This window comes from Triticum dicoccoides, chromosome 3B (genome assembly GCF_002162155.2).
Source record: "Triticum dicoccoides isolate Atlit2015 ecotype Zavitan chromosome 3B, WEW_v2.0, whole genome shotgun sequence".
NCBI classification, from domain to species: domain Eukaryota; kingdom Viridiplantae; phylum Streptophyta; class Magnoliopsida; order Poales; family Poaceae; genus Triticum; species Triticum dicoccoides.
In genome coordinates this window covers 315,846,060-315,852,657 of record NC_041385.1, presented here as the reverse complement: position 1 = coordinate 315,852,657, position 6,598 = coordinate 315,846,060, and positions in this window count along the sequence as shown.

The window sequence follows — 6,598 nt, the reverse complement described above, 5'->3', positions numbered from 1 at the left end:
GTTGACGAGAAGGCTTATCTTCGGGTCACCCCTCTGAAGGGAACCCATCGTTTCGGTATCAAAGGCAAATTGGCTCCTCGTTACATTGGACCTTTTCGCATTCTTGCCAAACGAGGAGAAGTTGCCTACCAGTTGGAACTACCTCCGCACCTCTCCAGAGTTCACGATGTCTTCCACGTTTCTCAACTCAGGCGTTGCTTCTCGGATCCTATCCGTGAAGTGGACCACGAAACGCTTGATCTCCAAGATGATCTTCCATATCGAGAGTACCCCATTCGTATCCTCGATCAAGCCGAACGTACCACGCGACGTCATAATATCAAGTTTCTCAAGGTTCAATGGTCGCACCATTCCGAGGATGAAGCAACTTGGGAAAGGGAGGATCGTCTTCGACTCGAGTATCCCGCCTTCTTCCCGGAGGAACCCAAATCTCGGGACGAGATTCTTTTGAGTGGGGGTGAGTTGTCACACCCTAGCTAGTCATGCATTAGAGTGTTGCATCATGTTTACTCTTCATCAGAAACTTGAAATGGGGATCTGTGAAACCCTCAGAATCATTATGAAAATGACCCAAATAAAAGTTTCTCCAAAAGGGTCCAAGAAAATGCTCATGTTGCTCTCTGAAAATATTGGACAGAGATAAAAATCAAACCAATATTTTTAGTGGATCATGGACATTTATTTTGGGCATTTGGAATTAATGCATAAATATTTGCATTGGAAATATATTAATTATATATATTAATATATGCCCAAATATTATGCCAATTATAAAAGAGCTCTGGAATAATATACATAGCTCCTGCAAAAATTGGCATAAGTTAAATAAATGATTTAATATATTATTTAAATCAAAACAAATGTCAGAAATTAGAAAACAGAAAAAAAAAACTAAAAGGGAGAAGCTTACCTGGGCTCCTCCCTGTGCAGCCCAGCCAGCTGGCCGGCCCAGCTAGCAGCCGGCCCAGCCCACCTCCCTCCTTTGTCGTCTTCGCCCCGACAGAGGGAGGGGAGTGTGGCCGGCGCGCGCGCACGGCCACCGCGCCACGCCACCTCTCTCCCTGCCTGCCTGCCCTCCCCTCCTCGCCTCGGTGTCCCTGGACGACGCCACGCCCTCCCCCCTGCTCTCTCTCACTCTCCCCCGGCTCTCCCCTCCTCTCCCTCGCTCTCTCTCTCGCCCGGCCAAACACCACCGTCGCCGCCGTTCGCCTTAGCCGCTGTCTCCGACCACCCCTCGCTCCCCCGACCAGCTCAGGAGCTCCGCCACGACTCCCTCTTCCTCCCCACCGCTCCACAGCTCCCCGGAAGCCCTGCATCGCCGCCACGTCGCCGTTCCCCTCTTCGGGCTCCGACCACCGTCGCCGTCGAATTCGCCGTCTCCAGCGCGTCCCCGAGCCCGCTTCGACGCCCACTGCAACCGCGGTGAGCTACGCCACCGTTTCCCCCTCTCCTTCCCCTCGTTCCCTCACCGTAGCCACCTCCCCACCACGGCCGAACCTCCGCCGTCGCCGAGCTCGCCGTCGACGCAGCTCCGGTGACCATTTGGTCACCCCGGCGAGTCCAACGAGTTCGCAAGACCCCGTAGAGCATCCCTAGCGCCTCGCTTTGCTCGACTTCGAGCTCCAGCACCGTTCCCGTGCACGACCGAACCCCGGCGACCGCAGCCGAGCTCGCCGCCGTCGACTCCGGCCACCCCGACCCCAACGGGCTCCGCCAAGAGCTGCGGGTTGGCCTCAGCTCCACTCCGGTGGTCTCCGCGGTCCGTTTGGTGGCCGAAATGACCAAAACCACTTCCGCCGCCGCGTCGGGCTCGCCGGCGGCTAAACGCCGGTGCAGCCGACTCGGGTTTGACCACGGGTGGGCCCTGGTTGACTCCCTTGAGTCAATGACAGGTGGGGCCCAGCCCTGTTAATTAAACAGGATTAGTTTTAATTAAGTTTTAGTTAAATAATCACCCTGACATGCGGGACCCACTGTCAGGTTTGACCTGGACCAGTTCCGTTGACCTGCTGACGTCACACTGACGTCAGGCTGACGCAGTAATTGATTTTCTGGATTTAATTTAAATCAGGAAATTCCAGAATATTATTTAAACTTCAAAAATTCATAACTTTTATTCTGTAACTCCAAATTGGACAAATTATATATGAAAAATGATCAGAAAAATCCAATCTACCCATCTGTACTATTTTCATGCATGATCAAACAAGTTAAATTGATGTTTTAAGCAGAACAAGAAAAGGCACTTAAAAAGGCCATATTTGAATTTGGAATTTGAATCTTTGATTCAAATTTGTTCAAACCCTTCTGGCCTTAGTTGCATTAGCCCAATACACTCATTTTGCCATGTCTCATGCATGCATCATGTTGTTGCATACTGTTTGGTAATGTTTGTGTATCGGTGCTCTCTGCGGCAGGTTCTGTCCCCGAGGAGTACCGTGATTACCCTAACGAAGAACCGTATCAGTGCATCGAACCATCAGGCAAGCAACCAATCATTTGATCATATCGATACAATCCCATGTTCTCGCTCCTGCTCTCTTTTATTGCATTAAGACAATGCGTTTCAAACTGCTGTGTGTTACGGTAGTTGAACCCATTTCCTCTGCATGACCTGTCATTGCCACAGTAACTAGATGAAACTCACTAGCATGTGTAGGAGTTGATTGAGCCATATGTATGTGTTGTTCCTACCTTGCTATGCCTGCTATGCTTAGAGTCGTGTCAGGTCTGGTTCATCTGGGTGATGGGCTAGAGTGAAATGATTATGTCGGTAATGAGAGTGGTGTGGTGAACACGATTTGGTAAAGGTATCGATGAGAGGCCATGTAGGAGTACATGGTGGGTTGTTTCATTGAAGCCGACCTTAAGCACTGAGATCTGTATGTGTGATTTAAGAATCAGCTACTACCATGCATTGGGCCCTGAAATATGACCCCGCTCGACTTCTTATTCACCCTAGCTCTCTGTCCAGGAGTTGCAAGTAGTTTCTGGTGTTTGTAGCCTACTGGAGGCCGTGGACAGCGCTGACCGTAGGGGTGGGCTGTGATGCGGTAGGTACGTGGCCGGGTGTACCGGATACCCGTTAGGTATCTCGGGAACCCTGTTCACATCGTTCGGGGCCGTATGGGAAACCTCGGCCGGACTCCCTACGGATGGAACCTGAATAGGCGATAAACCTGGACTAGAGGCTTAAGTGTTTAGGTAGGTCGTGGTCTACACCCACGTCGGCTTTCGCTTGAAGTCTGCCGAGCACATGTCGTGTGCAGACGCTAAGTGGTGGAAACATGTATGAAGAAGTACACCCCTGCAGGGTTATCATAATCTATTCGAATAGCCGCGTCCGCGGTAAAGGACTACTTGGTTGCCTATACAGTTCATAGACAAGTAAATGGAAACTACTAAAAGCCTCAAGATAAGTGTGAGTGCCGAGGATGGCTCTTCCGTAGGAAGACGGAGGCGGATCCTCGGTAGTGTATTGAAGTGGTGAGTAGTGGACTCGTGTGCGAAAAACCATTTCAAGTTGAGGTATCGTAGGATAGTCTAGCCAAGAGTCAAAGCTGGCTTGCTGCAATAACTCCACCAACCCTTCTTGATAATATGCATGTATGTAGGATCTGATGTAAGTCTTGCTGAGTACCTTTGTACTCATGTTGCTATAATTTACATTTTTACAGAAGACGCTGCAACCCCTTCTGATGGGTTCTATGTAGACATTGACATCAACGAGTAGGCTAAAGACCCAGGTGGTGACCCTGAGCTTGTGAAGGACCACGTAGTATAGCCAGGCTTTCCAAGCCTCTTTTATTTTACTAGTTGTCTGTACTCAGACAAGTTACTTCCGCTGCTGGTTTGTATGACTGTATGACTTGAATGCTGGGTCGTGTGACCCGTACCTTTGTGTATGCTATGTATGGCTCCCTGAGCCTTAAATAAAGTACTTGTGTCGTAGAGTCATGTTGTGATGCTTCGTTGTATTTGCACATATCGAGCATATTGTGTGTATGATTGAAATGCTTGGTATGTGTGGGATCTGACTATCTAGTTGTTTATCTTTAGTAGCCTCTCTTACCGGGAAATGTCTCCTAGTGTTACCGCTGAGCCATGGTAGCTTGCTACTGCTCTGGAACACTTAGGCTGGCCGGCATGTGTCCTTCGTTCCTGTGTCTGTCCCTTCGGGGAAATGTCACGCTTTGAGTACCGGAGTCCTGTTAGCCCGCTACAGCCCGGTTTACCGGAGTCCTGCTAGCCCAGTGCTACAGCCCGGACCCACTTGCTGATGACCGACACGTTCGAAGCTGGGTCATGGATGCCTGTCCCTGTAAGTCTGTGCCACTTTGGGTTTACGACTAGTCATGTCAGCCCGGGCTCTTTATCATATGGATGCTAGCGACACTATCATATACGTGAGCCAAAAGGCGCAAACGGTCCCGGGAAAAGGTAAGACGACACCCGTGGGGATACCGTGCGTGAGGCCGCAAAGTGATATGAGGTGTTACCTGCTAGATCGATGTGACATCGAGTCGGGGTCCTGACACAGAAGGCCCATACCTAGCAACAGACTCAAGTGGAGTACAAACCAAATTGGCAGCAGAATGCACGAGGAGCATCAATGCAACAACGCCGTTTTAATTGACAACACTGTTTTAATTGTGGACAAACTGGACATTATGCCAGGCAGTGTCCCAAGATGTCAAATGCCCCGTTCTGGCCGCAAGTCAATCACATGGGGCCATATCATAACCAAAAGATCGTCCAAGGGCAAGTTCATCACCTCTCCGCAGACGAAGCCTAGGAAAACCCCGAAGTCGTCATTGGTATGTTTCTCGTTAATAACATATGCGCAATAATTTTATTTGACTCTGGGGCTTTCCACTCTTTGTTTCTCGCAGTTTTGTTGCCTGAAACAAATTTCCTTGCTCGCTTTTGGGAAAAAGTATGATGGTTCAATCCCCGGGATCCATAGTCAAAAGCAATCTGGTCTGCAAAAATTTGGAAATTGATATCAAGGGAGTTCGTTTTCCAACCTCCATGATAGTCATTGAGTCTGCCAAGTTGGATGTTATTTTGGGAATGAACTGGTTGACCCAATATCAAGTATGCATAAATTGTGCGACCTAAGAAGTCACCTTGACAAATCAGGAAGGGCGATCCATCAAATTTTATGCCCGCAAAAGCATACCCAAAGGAGAACTGGTCCTCATAGCAGTAGCTTAAGAATTGGATCTGATTCCTGTGCTCAGTGAATTTCCTGATGTATTCCCCGAGGAATTACCCGGAATGCCTCCAGACAGAGAGCTTGAGTTTGCAATTGATCTTGTACCTGGAACTGCACCATTGTACAAAAAGTATTATCGAATGCCTTCATCAGAACTCATGGAATTAAAGAAACAGTTGGATGAGATGCTGCAGAAAGGATATATCCTCCCAAGCTCATCACCATGGGGATCACCCGCAATATTCGTAGACAAGAAAGACGGCAGTCTCAGAATGTGCGTGGACTACCGTTGGTTGAACGATGTCACCATCAAGAACAAATACCCTCTACCATGGTTTGATGATTTGTTCGATCAGCTCAGTGGGGCAAAAGTATTTTCCAAGATTGATTTAAGGACGGGATATCATCAACTCAAGATCAAGAAGGAAGATATTCGTAAGACCGCGTTCACTACTCGTTAAGGTCTCTATGAATATACGGTGATGTCTTTTGGTCTCACAAATGCCCCCACCTTTTTTCATGCATATGATGAATAAGGTGTTCATGGGATTCTTGGATAAGTTTTTGGTGGTTTTCATCGATGATATTCTCATATACTCTAAAAGCAACGAAGAACACAAGGAACACCTCCGAGCAGTCTTACAGAGACTCCGTGACCATCAGCTCTATGCAAAATTCAGCAAGTGTGAGTATTGGCTCAAACAAGTCGGATTTCTAGGACATGTTATATCAGCAGAAGGCATCACAGTGGATCCTAGCAAAGTAAAAGATATGCTTGATTGGGTAGCACCCACGATGGTATCCGAAATTCGAAGTTTTCTTGGATGAGCCGGATACTACCGTCATTTCATCGAAGGATTTTCCAAAATTGCCAAGCCAATGACAGAACTCCTCAAGAAAGACAACCAGTTTGAATGGACCGAGGATTACGAGAAGATCTTTAACGAGTTAAAAACCAGATTGACATCAGCACCAGTACTGAATCTCCCACACATTTACCGCAACTTTGATGTGTATTTTGATGCGTCCAGAAAGGGTTTTGGGTGCGTACTCATGCAAGACAACAAGGTGGTAGCTTACGCATCTCGCTAGCTATGACCTCGTGAAGGAAATTATCCTACACATGATTTGGAACTGGTCGCTGTTGTGCACTCTCTAAAGATTTGGAGACATTACCTCATTCGAAAAAGATGTCAAATATTTACCGACCACAAGAGTCTCAAATATATATTTTCCCAGCCAGACTTAAACCTTTGACAACGAAGATGGCTCGAGTTGGTCAAGGACTATGATCTAGGAATAAATTGCCATCCAGGCAAGGCCAACGTGGTTGCTGATGCCCTCAGTCACAAGCCTGCTAGTTTAATGTAGCGACCAGAC